Source organism: Ranitomeya variabilis, chromosome 3 (genome assembly GCF_051348905.1).
Source record: "Ranitomeya variabilis isolate aRanVar5 chromosome 3, aRanVar5.hap1, whole genome shotgun sequence".
Classification (NCBI taxonomy): Eukaryota; Metazoa; Chordata; class Amphibia; order Anura; family Dendrobatidae; genus Ranitomeya; species Ranitomeya variabilis.
In genome coordinates this window covers 256,577,814-256,592,399 of record NC_135234.1, presented here as the reverse complement: position 1 = coordinate 256,592,399, position 14,586 = coordinate 256,577,814, and the positions used below count along the sequence as shown (strand labels likewise).

General features: G+C 50.9%; 1 long non-coding RNA gene across 1 annotated transcript in view; it reads left to right on the top strand.

Moving 5' to 3' along the window:
* The first annotated feature begins 284 nt into the window (after positions 1–284).
* The window catches only part of LOC143815803 (uncharacterized), a 397,662-nt gene continuing 383,360 nt past the window's right edge, over positions 285–14,586 (top strand). The window contains exon 1 of the long non-coding RNA XR_013223807.1: positions 285–429. This is a non-coding gene — a long non-coding RNA (uncharacterized LOC143815803). The remainder of the gene's footprint in view (positions 430–14,586) is intronic.

The window sequence follows — 14,586 nt, the reverse complement described above, 5'->3', positions numbered from 1 at the left end:
CTCCAGTGGCATGAGTTGTCACTGGAGTTTAAAGTAATTTCTGGATGGTGTTTTTGAATAGTGATTTTTAGGTCGACCGTGAAGTAACACTTTCCTGTCCTTCTGCTATCTAGTAAGCGGACCTCACTGTGCTAAATCTGCTGTTCATCCTACGTATGTCATTTCCTCTGAACTCACCGTCAATATCTGTGGGGGCCTACTATCATCTTTTGGGGTTCCTCACTGGAGGTAAGGCAGGCCTGTATATTCCTCTTATAGGGGTAGTTAGATCTCCGGCTGGCGCGTGGTGTCTAGGGCATCGTAGGTACATCCCCCGGCTACTGTAAGTGTTGGGTCAGGTTCAGGTCACGGTCGACCTTAGTTTCCATCACCCGAGAGCTAGTCCGTTTTGTATTTTTATTCCCCTGGTCATTGGGGTAACCATAACAGGTAGCTATTTTTGTTTAGCTCCTTGCACACGCAGAACTTAACACTTATAAAATGTGTCCACTGATACCGTAAAACCGTCCCGGAGGTGGGACTTTCCTTCGTAATATGACGCAGCACAGCTGTCATTCCTACCCCCTTGGCACCGTGCCCCGGCTCCTCAGCGTTGTTTGATTCCATCCCGGAGCCTGCGCTGTTATGTCATCCCTTGGCCAGGCACACTTAGCGCTGCCCATCTTCTGCCATCATTTGGTGTCAGGCTGGCTGCGCCTGTGCGGCCGCGCTGGCCGAGAGCCCGCCTCGCACTGTCTTCTGATTTAATCCCACTAGGGGCCTGAGATCCATGGACATGCGCAGTGCATATCTGAACCTCCGCCTCTCACTCATCTCCCTACGCCTTCTTCAGACTGTGCGCCGTCAGCTGATCCCTAATAGCATGCCAGGGCCGTGACTCCGCACAGTCTGAAGAAGCCGTAGGGAGGGGAGTGAGAGGCGAGGATATCCACTGCGCATGGCCACGGATCCCAGGCCCGCGGTGGGATTACATTAGACGACACTGCGAGGCGGGCTCTCGGCCAACGCGGCCGCACAGGCGCAGCCAGCCTGATACCAAATGATGTCAGAAGATGGGCAGCGCTAAGTGTGCCTGGCCAAGGGATAACATAACAGCGCAGGCTCCGGGACGGAATCAAACAACGCTGAGGAGCCGTGGCACGGCGCCGGGGGGGTAAGAATGACGGCTGTGCTGCGTCATATTACGAAGGAAAGTCCCACCTCCGGGACGGTCTCACGGTTTCAGGGGACACATTTTATAAGTGTTTAGTTCTGTGTTTGCAAGGAGCATAATGAAAAGAGCCACCTTTTCCTTTTGCATCTCTTGTGCAGCACAAGCTGGCTCTTTCAGCTACAAACGCCTTGGGGGGGGGGGTTAAAGGTTCCCTTTCGACTTTCTTCAATCAGGCTTCGGCGTACATTGTGTTCCTCTGCTTTTCCTGCTGTCCCTTGGCTCCAACACCGCCAGTTGCCGTCCAGAAGTGCTGTACGCACAGTCAACAGTCCCTCCTCTGTTATTGGGGTTCAGTAACGTCAGCTGTTCCCCTGCTGTGTGTGTGGCAATCCCTCCTACCTCCTCCAACCTCCTCCTCCTCCACCTGTCCCTGGGCTCCAACACCGCCAGTTGCCATCCAGAAGTGCTGTCCGCACAGTCCCAACAGTCCCTCCTCTGTTATTGGGGTTCAGTAACGTCAGCTGATCCCCAGCTGTGTGTGTGGCAATCCCTCCTATCTCCTCCACCTCCTCCTCCTCCTCCTGTCCCTGGGCTCCAACACCGCTAGTTGCCGTCCAGAAGTGCTGTCCGCACAGTCCCAACAGTCGCTCCTCTGTTATTGGGGTTCAGTAACGTCAGCTGTTCCCCAGCTGTGTGTGTGGCAATCCCTCCTATCTCCTCCACCTCCTCCTCCTCCTCCTGTCCCTGGGCTCCAACACCGCTAGTTGCCGTCCAGAAGTGCTGTCCGCACAGTCCCAACAGTCCCTCCTCTGTTATTGGGGTTCAGTAACGTCAGCTGTTCCCCAGCTGTGTGTGTGGCAATCCCTCCTATCTCCTCCACCTCCTCCTCCTCCTCCTGTCCCTGGGCTCCAACACCGCTAGTTGCCGTCCAGAAGTGCTGTCCGCACAGTCCCAACAGTCCCTCCTCTGTTATTGGGGTTCAGTAACGTCAGCTGTTCCCCAGCTGTGTGTGTGGCAATCCCTCCTATCTCCTCCACCTCCTCCTCCTCCTGTCCCTGGGCTCCAACACCGCTAGTTGCCATCCAGAAGTGCTGTCCGCACAGTCCCAACAGTCGCTCCTCTGTTATTGGGGTTCAGTAACGTCAGCTGTTCCCCAGCTGTGTGTGTGGCAATCCCTCCTATCTCCTCCACCTCCTCCTCCTCCTCCTGTCCCTGGGCTCCAACACCGCTAGTTGCCATCCAGAAGTGCTGTCCGCACAGTCCCAACAATCCCTCCTCTGTTTTTGGGGTTCAGTAACGTCAGCTGTTCCCCAGCTGTGTGTGTGGCAATCCCTCCTATCTCCTCCACCTCCTCCTCCTCCTCCTCCTGTCTCTGGGCTCCAACACCGCTAGTTGCCGTCCAGAAGTGCTCTCCGCACAGTCCCAACAGTCCCTCCTCTGTTATTGGGGTTCAGTAACGTCAGCTGTTCCCCAGCTGTGTGTGTGGCAATCTGTTGTGAAATTGGATTTTGGGCTCCCCCGGTGGCCACTGGTGGAATTGAACTTGTGTGCATCATCCCCTCTGTTCACCTGTTCCCATCAGGATGTGGGAGTCGCTATTTAACCTTGCTCCTCTGTCACTTCCATGCCGGTCAACATTGTAATCAGAAGCCTTTCTGTGCATGTTCCTGCTACCAGACAACTTCCAGCTAAGTCGGACTTTTGTCCTTGTTTGTTTTTTGCATTTTGTTCCAGTTCACAGCTGCAGTTTCGTTTCTGTGTCTGGAAAGCTCTTGTGATCTGAAATTGCCACTCTGATGTTATGAGTTAATACTAGAGTCTTAAAGTAATTTCAGGATGGTGTATTGATAGGGTTTTCAGCTGACCATGAAAGTACTCTTTCTGTCTTCCTGCTATCTAGTAAGCGGACCTCGATTTTGCTAAACCTATTTTCATACTACGTTTGTCATTTTCATCTTAAATCACCGCCAATATATGTGGGGGCCTCTGTCTGCCTTTCGGGGAAATTTCTCTAGAGGTGAGCCAGGACTATATTTTCCTCTGCCAGGATTAGTTAGTCCTCCGGCCGGCGCTGGGCGTCTAGGGATAAAACGCAGGCTACGCTACCCGGCTACTGTTAGTTGTGCGGCAGGTTTAGTTCATGGTCAGTTTAAGTTTCCATCCTTCCAAGAGCTAGTTCCTATGTATGCTGGGCTATGTTCTCTTGCCATTGAGAACCATAACAGTTTGACCGGCCACAAAGGGTTAAATTAATTGGCAGAGAAAGGAGAGAAAAAAGAAGTCTGCTGAAAAAATTTTTTTTTTTTTTTTTTTTCCTTCAGTTCTGAGTGTGCTTTCAATTGAATCACTTGCAAGTCTGCCTATATTGCAGCCTTCCTCTCTCTCTCTCCTTCTAATCCTGGAATGGCTCTGTGTTCACCTGTTTAAAATGGATATTCAGAGTTTAGCTGCAGGTTTGAATAATCTCACCACGAAAGTTCAAAATTTACAAGATTTTGTTGTTCATGTTCCTATATCTGAACCTAGAATTCCTTTGCCTGAATTTTTCTCGGGGAATAGATCTTGCTTTCAAAATTTCAAAAATAATTGCAAGTTGTTTTTGTCCCTGAAATCTCGCTCTGCTGGAGATCCTGCTCAGCAGGTCAGGATTGTGATTTCCTTGCTCCGGGGCAACCCTCAAGATTGGGCTTTTGCATTGGCTCCAGGGGATCCTGCGTTGCTCAATGTGGATGCGTTTTTTCTGGCCTTGGGGTTGCTTTATGAGGAACCTCATTTAGAGCTTCAGGCGGAAAAAGCCTTGATGTCCCTATCTCAGGGGCAAGATGAAGTTGAAATATACTGCCAAAAATTCCGTAAATGGTCTGTGCTTACTCAGTGGAATGAGTGCGCCCTGGCGGCGAATTTCAGAGAGGGTCTCTCTGATGCCGTTAAGGATGTTATGGTGGGGTTCCCTGTGCCTGCGGGTCTGAATGAGTCCATGACAATGGCTATCCAGATCGATAGACGTCTGCGGGAGCGCAAACCTGTGCACCATTTGGCGGTGTCTACTGAGAAGACGCCAGAGAATATGCAATGTGATAGAATTCTGTCCAGAAGCGAACGGCAGAATTTTAGACGAAAAAATGGGTTGTGCTTTTATTGTGGTGATTCAACTCATGTTATATCAGCATGCTCTAAGCGTACTAAGAAGCTTGATAAGTCAGTTTCAATTGGCACTTTTCAGTCTAAGTTTATTCTATCTGTGACCCTGATTTGTTCTTTATCATCTATTACCGCGGATGCCTATGTCGACTCTGGCGCCGCTTTGAGTCTTATGGATTGGTCCTTTGCCAAACGCTGTGGGTATGATTTAGAGCCTCTTGAAACTCCTATACCTCTGAAGGGGATTGACTCCACCCCATTGGCTAGTAATAAACCACAATACTGGACACAAGTAACTATGCGAATAAAATCACGGTTAAATATCAATATCCGTTGCCACTGCTGACTGATTTGTTTGCTCGCATAAAGGGGGCCAAGTGGTTCTCTAAGATAGATCTCCGTGGGGCGTATAATTTGGTGCGAATTAAGCAGGGGGATGAGTGGAAAACCGCATTTAATACGCCCGAGGGTCACTTTGAGTATTTGGTGATGCCTTTTGGCCTTTCAAATGCCCCTTCAGTCTTTCAGTCCTTTATGCATGACATTTTCCGTGATTATTTGGATAAATTTATGATCGTGTATCTGGATGATATTCTGATTTTTTCGGATGACTGGGACTCTCATGTCCAGCAGGTCAGGAGGGTTTTTCAGGTTTTGCGGTCTAATTCCTTGTGTGTGAAGGGTTCTAAGTGCGTTTTTGGGGTTCAAAAGATTTCCTTCTTGGGATACATTTTTTCCCCCTCTTCCATCGAGATGGATCCTTTCAAGGTTCGGGCTATTTGTGATTGGACGCAACCCTCTTCTCTTAAGAGTCTTCAGAAATTTTTGGGCTTTGCTAACTTTTATCGTCGATTTATTGCTGGTTTTTCTGATGTTGTTAAACCATTGACTGATTTGACTAAGAAGGGTGCTGATGTTGCTGATTGGTCCCCTGCTGCTGTGGAGGCCTTTCGGGAGCTTAAGCGCCGCTTTTCTTCCGCCCCTGTGTTGCGTCAGCCTGATGTTGCTCTTCCTTTTCAGGTTGAGGTCGACGCTTCTGAAATCGGAGCTGGGGCGGTTTTGTCGCAAAGAAGTTCCGACTGCTCCGTGATGAAACCTTGTGCTTTTTTTTCTCGTAAATTTTCGCCCGCCGAGCGGAATTATGATATTGGGAATCGGGAGCTTTTGGCCATGAAGTGGGCTTTTGAGGAGTGGCGTCATTGGCTTGAGGGGGCTAGACATCAGGTGGTGGTATTGACCGACCACAAAAATTTAACCCCTTAATGACAGCCAATACGTCTTTTAACTGACCTGACATATAAGAGAATAGCCTCCTCATACAGATAACAATCCATCATCTGTCGGTTGTGCACTATAGCTGACAACTTTCTGCATCAGCCACGATCAGTGTTTGCACTTTCCAAATCTGTTTAACCCCTTAGATGCTGCTGTAAATAGTGACTACATCATTATATATGGTTAACAGAGTGTGGGGGCTTCCTCTTTATCCCAATTGGTGCCCTCAGGTCATGATTGTGTGGTTCTGATGTTTGCCGTGGCAATTCATGACCAAATAGTGGCCTTAGAGTCTGATGGCTGTAGTAATCTGTTCAGAAGTTAGAGGCATTTAGGTGGTAAAAATACACATTTTCATTTCTGTCATACCACTTTGCATTAATTCCTGTAAAGCACCTGAAGGGTTAATAAACTACCTGACAGCAGTTTTCGATATGTCAGGGGGTGCTGTTTTTAAAATGGTATCACGCTTGGGGGTTTCCCAATATATGAGACCCCTAAAGTCACTTCAAACATGGATAAGTCCATAAAAAAATAAATTTAGTAAATTTCCTTGAAAAAATAAAAAATTGCTGCTACATTTTTAAACCTCCTAAAAATGCTAACAAAATAAAATAACATTTTACAAATGGTGCTGATGTAAAGCAGACATGTGGGAAATGTTATTTATTAATGGTTTGCTGTGGTATGATCATCTGGATTAAAGGGATAATCATTCAAATTTTGAAAATTGCTAATTTTTAACATTTTTCTCAAATGTTTGATATTTTTTATAAATAAACACAAAACATATTGACCTAAATTTACGATTATCATAAAGTATAATGTGTCACGAAAAAACAAACTCAAAATCACTGGGATTTGTTGAAGCATTGCAGAGTTATTACCACATAAAGTGACACTGGTCAGATTTCAAAAATTTGGCTCCGTCACTAAGGGGTTAATTTATCTTGAGTCCGCCAGACGCCTGAATCCTAGACAGGCGCGCTGGTCGTTGTTTTTCTCTCGGTTTAATTTTGTGGTGTCATACCTACCGGGTTCTAAGAATGTTAAGGCGGATGCCCTTTCTAGGAGTTTTGAGCCTGACTCCCCTGGTAATTCTGAACCTACAGGTATCCTTAAGGATGGAGTGATATTGTCTGCCGTTTCTCCAGACCTGCGGCGGGCCTTGCAGGATTTTCAGGCGGATAGACCTGATCGTTGCCCACCTGGTAGACTGTTTGTTCCTGATGATTGGACCAGTAAAGTCATTTCTGAGGTTCATTCTTCTGCGTTGGCAGGTCATCCTGGAATCTTTGGTACCAGGGATTTGGTGGCAAGGTCCTTCTGGTGGCCTTCCCTGTCACGAGATGTACGAGGCTTTGTGCAGTCTTGTGACGTTTGTGCTCGGGCCAAGCCTTGTTGTTCTCGGGCTAGTGGATTGTTGTTGCCCTTGCCTATCCCGAAGAGGCCTTGGACGCACATCTCGATGGATTTTATTTCGGATCTTCCTGTTTCTCAGAAGATGTCTGTCATCTGGGTGGTGTGTGACCGTTTCTCTAAGATGGTCCATTTGGTTCCCCTGCCTAAGTTGCCTTCTTCTTCCGAGTTGGTTCCTCTGTTTTTTCAAAATGTGGTTCGTTTGCATGGTATTCCGGAGAATATCGTTTCTGACAGAGGAACCCAATTCGTGTCTAGATTTTGGCGGGCATTCTGTGCTAGGATGGGCATAGATTTGTCTTTCTCGTCTGCTTTCCATCCTCAGACTAATGGCCAGACCGAGCGGACGAATCAGACTTTGGAGACATATTTGAGGTGTTTTGTGTCTGCAGATCAGGATGATTGGGTTGCTTTTTTGCCTTTAGCGGAGTTCGCCCTCAATAATCGGGCCAGCTCTGCCACCTTGGTGTCTCCTTTTTTCTGTAATTCGGGGTTTCATCCTCGATTTTCCTCCGGTCAGGTGGAATCTTCGGATTGTCCTGGAGTGGATGCTGTGTTGGAGAGGTTGCATCAGATTTGGGGGCAGGTGGTGGACAATTTGAAGTTGTCCCAGGAGAAGACTCAGCTTTTTGCCAACCGCCGGCGTCGGGTTGGTCCTCGGCTTTGTGTCGGGGACTTGGTGTGGTTGTCTTCTCGTTTTGTCCCTATGAGGGTTTCTTCTCCTAAGTTTAAGCCTCGGTTCATCGGCCCGTACAAGATATTGGAGATTCTTAACCCTGTGTCCTTCCGTTTGGACCTCCCTGCATCTTTTTCTATTCATAATGTTTTTCATCGGTCATTGTTGCGCAGGTATGAGGTACCGGTTGTGCCTTCCGTTGAGCCTCCTGCTCCGGTGTTGGTTGAGGGCGAGTTGGAGTACGTTGTGGAAAAAATCTTGGACTCCCGTGTTTCCAGACGGAAACTCCAGTATCTGGTCAAATGGAAGGGATACGGTCAGGAGGATAATTCTTGGGTGACTGCCTCTGATGTTCATGCCTCCGATCTGGTCCGTGCCTTTCATAGGGCTCATCCTGATCGCCCTGGTGGTTCTGGTGAGGGTTCGGTGCCCCCTCCTTGAGGGGGGGGTACTGTTGTGAAATTGGATTTTGGGCTCCCCCGGTGGCCACTGGTGGAATTGAACTTGTGTGCATCATCCCCTCTGTTCACCTGTTCCCATCAGGATGTGGGAGTCGCTATTTAACCTTGCTCCTCTGTCACTTCCATGCCGGTCAACATTGTAATCAGAAGCCTTTCTGTGCATGTTCCTGCTACCAGACAACTTCCAGCTAAGTCGGACTTTTGTCCTTGTTTGTTTTTTGCATTTTGTTCCAGTTCACAGCTGCAGTTTCGTTTCTGTGTCTGGAAAGCTCTTGTGATCTGAAATTGCCACTCTGATGTTATGAGTTAATACTAGAGTCTTAAAGTAATTTCAGGATGGTGTATTGATAGGGTTTTCAGCTGACCATGAAAGTACCCTTTCTGTCTTCCTGCTATCTAGTAAGCGGACCTCGATTTTGCTAAACCTATTTTCATACTACGTTTGTCATTTTCATCTTAAATCACCGCCAATATATGTGGGGGCCTCTGTCTGCCTTTCGGGGAAATTTCTCTAGAGGTGAGCCAGGACTATATTTTCCTCTGCCAGGATTAGTTAGTCCTCCGGCCGGCGCTGGGCGTCTAGGGATAAAACGCAGGCTACGCTACCCGGCTACTGTTAGTTGTGCGGCAGGTTTAGTTCATGGTCAGTTTAAGTTTCCATCCTTCCAAGAGCTAGTTCCTATGTATGCTGGGCTATGTTCTCTTGCCATTGAGAACCATAACAGCAATCCCTCCTATCTCCTCCACCTCCTCCTCCTCCTCCTGTCCCTGGGCTCCAACACCGCTAGTTGCCATCCAGAAGTGCTGTCCGCACAGTCCCAACAGTCGCTCCTCTGTTATTGGGGTTCAGTAACGTCAGCTGTTCCCCAGCTGTGTGTGTGGCAATCCCTCCTATCTCCTCCACCTCCTCCTCCTCCTCCTGTCCCTGGGCTCCAACACCGCTTGTTGCCGTCCAGAAGTGCTGTCCGCACAGTCCCAACAGTCCCTCCTCTGTTATTGGGGTTCAGTAACGTCAGCTGTTCCCCAGCTGTGTGTGTGGCAATCCCTCCTATCTCCTCCACCTCCTCCTCCTCCTCCTGTCCCTGGGCTCCAACACCGCTAGTTGCCGTCCAGAAGTGCTGTCCGCACAGTCCCAACAGTCCCTCCTCTGTTATTGGGGTTCAGTAACGTCAGCTGTTCCCCAGCTGTGTGTGTGGCAATCCCTCCTATCTCCTCCACCTCCTCCTCCTCCTCCTGTCCCTGGGCTCCAACACTGCTAGTTGCCATCCAGAAGTGCTGTCCGCACAGTCCCAACAGTCCCTCCTCTGTTATTGGGGTTCAGTAACGTCAGCTGTTCCCCAGCTGTGTGTGTGGCAATCCCTCCTATCTCCTCCACCTCCTCCTCCTCCTCCTGTCCCTGGGCTCCAACACCGCTAGTTGCCGTCCAGAAGTGCTGTCTGCACAGTCCCAACAGTCCCTCCTCTGTTATTGGGGTTCAGTAACATCAGCTGTTCCCCAGCTGTGTGTGTGGCAATCCCTCCTATCTCCTCCACCTCCTCCTCCTCCTCCTGTCCCTGGGCTCCAACACCGCTAGTTGCCATCCAGAAGTGCTGTCCGCACAGTCCCATCAGTCCCTCCTCTGTTATTGGGGTTCAGTAACGTCAGCTGTTCCCCAGCTGTGTGTGTGGCAATCCCTCCTATCTCCTCCACCTCCTCCTCCTCCTCCTGTCCCTGGGCTCCAACACCGCTAGTTGCCGTCCAGAAGTGCTGTCCGCACAGTCCCAACAGTCGCTCCTCTGTTATTGGGGTTCAGTAACGTCAGCTGTTCCCCAGCTGTGTGTGTGGCAATCCCTCCTATCTCCTCCACCTCCTCCTCCTCCTCCTGTCCCTGGGCTCCAACACCGCTTGTTGCCGTCCAGAAGTGCTGTCCACACAGTCCCAACAGTCCCTCCTCTGTTATTGGGGTTCAGTAACGTCAGCTGTTCCCCAGCTGTGTGTGTGGCAATCCCTCCTATCGCCTCCACCTCCTCCTCCTCCTGTCCCTGGGCTCCAACACCGCTAGTTGCCGTCCAGAAGTGCTGTCCGCACAGTCCCAACAGTCCCTCCTCTGTTATTGAGGTTCAGTAACGTCAGCTGTTCCCCAGCTGTGTGTGTGGCAATCCCTCCTATCTCCTCCACCTCCTCCTCCTCCTCCTGTCCCTGGGCTCCAACACCGCTAGTTGCCGTCCAGAAGTGCTGTCCGCACAGTCCCAACAGTCCCTCCTCTGTTATTGGGGTTCAGTAACGTCAGCTGTTCCCCAGCTGTGTGTGTGGCAATCCCTCCTATCTCCTCCACCTCCTCCTCCTCCTCCTGTCCCTGGGCTCCAACACCGCTAGTTGCCATCCAGAAGTGCTGTCCGCACAGTCCCAACAGTCCCTCCTCTGTTATTGGGGTTCAGTAACGTCAGCTGTTCCCCAGCTGTGTGTGTGGCAATCCCTCCTATCTCCTCCACCTCCTCCTCCTCCTCCTGTCCCTGGGCTCCAACACCGCTAGTTGCCGTCCAGAAGTGCTGTCCGCACAGTCCCAACAGTCCCTCCTCTGTTATTGGGGTTCAGTAACGTCAGCTGTTCCCCAGCTGTGTGTGTGGCAATCCCTCCTATCTCCTCCACCTCCTCCTCCTGTCCCTGGGCTCCAACACCGCTAGTTGCCGTCCAGAAGTGCTGTCCGCACAGAGCCAAACACCTCGCCAATGTGTTAGTGGGGTTCAGTAATGCCTGCTGCTCCCCTGCTGTGTATACGGCAACGTGTCCTGCGACCGCCACGCAGGCACAAGTTAAATTTAAGGGAACCTGTCCCCCCCCCCAGGCGTTTGTTACTGAAGGAGACACCTTGTGCAGCAGTAATGATGCAAAGGGAAAAAGTGCCTCTTTTCGTCGTGCTCCTTGCACATGCTGAACCTAACACTTTTGAAATGTGTCCCCTCACACGGTTAAACCGTCCGGTCGGTGGAACTTTCCTTTGTCATGTGACGCAGCACAGCCGTCATTCTTACCCCCTTGGCGCCGTGCGCCTCCTCCTCAGCGTTGTTTGAATCTGTCCCGGAGTCTGCGCTGTTATGTTATCCCTTGGCCAGGCACACTTAGCGCTGCCCGTCTTCGGACATCATTTGGTGTCAGGATGGCTGCGCCTGTGCGGCCGCGCTGGACGAGATCCCGCCTCGTAGTGTCTTCTGATTTAATCCCACTGCGGACCTGTGATCCATGGACATTAGCAGTGCATATCTGAACCTCCGCCTCTCACTCATCTCCCTACGCCTTCTTCAGACTGTGCGCTGTCAGCTGATCCCTAATGGCATGCCACGGCCGTGACGCCGCACAGTCTGAAGAAGCCGTAGGGAGGGGAGTGAGAGGCGAGGAAATGTACTGCTCATGGCCATGGATCACAGGTCCGCAGAGTGATTACATTAGATGACACAGCGAGGCGGGATCTCGTCCAGCGTGGCCGCACAGGCGCAGCCATCCTGACACCAAATGATGTCAGAAGACGGGCAGCGCTAAGTGTGCCTGGCCAAGGGATAACATAACAGCGCAGACTCCGGGACAGATTCAAACAACGCTGAGGAGGAGGCGCACGGCGCCAAGGGGGTAAAAATGACGGCTGTGCTGCGTCACATGACAAAGGAAAGTTCCACCGACCGGACGGTTTAACCGTGTGAGGGGACACATTTCAAAAGTGTTAGGTTCAGCATGTTCAAGGACCATAATTAAAAGAGCTAAGTTTACCTTTTCCAGCATTAGTGCTGTACAAGATGGCTCTTTCAGCTACAAACACCTGGGGGGGGGTTAAAGGTTCCCTTTCAACTTGCTCCAGTGCAGGCTGTGGCCTACACTCTGCTCCACCTGCAGAGCCCGGGCTCCAACACCGCTAGTTGCTGTCCGGAAGTGCTGGCTGCACAGAGAAAAACACCTCGCCAATGTGTCAGTGGGGTTCAGCACCGCCAGCTGTTCCCCTGCTGTGTAGCCGGCAACGTGTCCTGCAACAGCCACGCAGACACAAAGCTGCCGCCAGTGCAGGCTTCGGCCTACACTCTGCTCCCTCTCCTCCTGCTGACCCTGGGCTCTAACACCGCCAGTTGGGGCCCGGTACTGCTAGCTGCACAGAGAAAAACACCAGCCAATGTGTCAGTGGGGTTCAGCACCGCCAGCTGTTCCCCTGCTGTGTAGCCGGCAACGTGTCCTGCAAATGCCACGCAGACACAAGAACTGAAATTGAAGGGAACCTGTCCCCCCTCCCCCAGGTGTTTGTATGTTTTACAGCCACCTTGTACAGCAGTAATGCTGCATGTGTGCAAGGTGGCTCATAAACTTATTCTCCTCGCACATGTGGAACTGAACACGTCTAAAATGTGTCCTCTGTGACCATTTAACCGTCCCAGAGGTGTGACTTTCCTTTGTAATGACACGCTGCAACCCCCTTGGTAGCGCTGCCCGTCTTCTGGCATCATTGTTTGGCTGCCTGCGCCTCTGCGGCCGCCCTGCCCAACACAACGCCCCTCGGTGTCTTATTTATTTGGACTGCGAGGGTGTGATTGATGGGCATGAGCAGTGCATATGTTCGCCTGTCCCTCATCTCCTTCCGCCTTCCTCAGACTGTGCGGCTTCATGGCCGTGGCATGCGATAAGGGATCAGCTGACGCCGCACAGTCTGAAGCGGGTGTAAGGACCCGAGTGTGAGAGGCCAACATATGTACTGCGCCAGGCCATGAATCCCAGCCCCACAGTGTTTTAACTATGTCAAGACACTTCGGGGCTGGGATTCATGGTCATCGCAAACCGCAACGGCCGACATTAAATGATGCCAGAAGATGGGCAGCGCTAACAGCGCAAGGCCAAGGGATAAAACGACAGCGCAGACTCCTGTACAGCAAATAACAATGCTCAGGAGGCTGTGCCCAGCACCAAGGTGGGATTCTTGACATCTGTGCTGCGTCTCATTACGAAGGGAACTCTCGCCTCCAACACAGTTTGACTGTATAAAGGGCTAAATGTTATATGTGTTTCATTCAGCGTGTGCAAGGAGAAAAATTAAAAGAGCAACCTTTGACTTGTGCAGCACTACTGCTGCATAAGCTGTGGCTCTTCTACTTTGTAACACCTGAGGGGGGGTTAAAGGTTACCTTTAAAATTGGTTCAATTAGGCTTCGGCCTACACTCTGCTCCCCCTGCAGAGCCTGGGCTCTAACACCGCCAGTTGGGGCCTGGTACTGCTAGCTGCACAGAGAAAAACACCAGCCAATGTGTCAGTGGGGTTCAGCACCGCCAGCTGTTCCCCTGCTGTGTAGCCGGCAACGTGTCCTGCAACAGCCACGCAGACACAAAGCTGCCGCCAGTGCAGGCTTCGGCCTACACTCTGCTCCCTCTCCTCCTGCTGACCCTGGGCTCTAACACCGCCAGTTGGGGCCCGGTACTGCTAGCTGCACAGAGAAAAACACCAGCCAATGTGTCAGTGGGGTTCAGCACCGCCAGCTGTTCCCCTGCTGTGTAGCCGGCAACGTGTCCTGCAAATGCCACGCAGACACAAGAACTGAAATTGAAGGGAACCTGTCCCCCCTCCCCCAGGTGTTTGTATGTTTTACAGCCACCTTGTACAGCAGTAATGCTGCATGTGTGCAAGGTGGCTCATAAACTTATTCTCCTCGCACATGTGGAACTGAACACGTCTAAAATGTGTCCTCTGTGACCATTTAACCGTCCTGGAGGTGTGACTTTCCTTTGTAATGACACGCTGCAACCCCCTTGGTAGTGCTGCCCGTCTTCTGGCATCATTGTTTGGCTGCCTGCGCCTCTGCAGCCGCCCTGCCCGACACAATGCCCCTCGGTGTCTTATTTATTTGGACTGCGAGGGTGTGATTGATGGGCATGAGCAGTGCATATGTTCGCCTGTCCCTCATCTCCTTCCGCCTTCCTCAGACTGTGCGGCTTCATGGCCGTGGCATGCGATAAGGGATCAGCTGACGCCGCACAGTCTGAAGTGGGTGTAAGGACCCGAGTGTGAGAGGCCAACATATGTACTGCGCCAGGCCATGAATCCCAGCCCCGCAGTGTTTTAACTATGTCAAGACACTGCGGGGCTGGGATTCATGGTCATCGCAAACCGCAACGGCCGACATTAAATGATGCCAGAAGATGGGCAGCGCTAACAGCGCAAGGCCAAGGGATAAAACGACAGCGCAGACTCCTGTACAGCAAATAACAACGCTCAGGAGGCTGCGCCCAGCACCATGGTGGGATTCTTGACATCTGTGCTGCGTCTCATTACGAAGGGAACTCTCGCCTCCAACACAGTTTGACTGTATAAAGGGCTAAATGTTATACGTGTTTCATTCAGCGTGTGCAAGGAGAAAAATTAAAAGAGCAACCTTTGACTTGTGCAGCACTACTGCTGCATAAGCTGTGGCTCTTCTACTTTGTAACACCTGAGGGGGGGTTAAAGGTTACCTTTA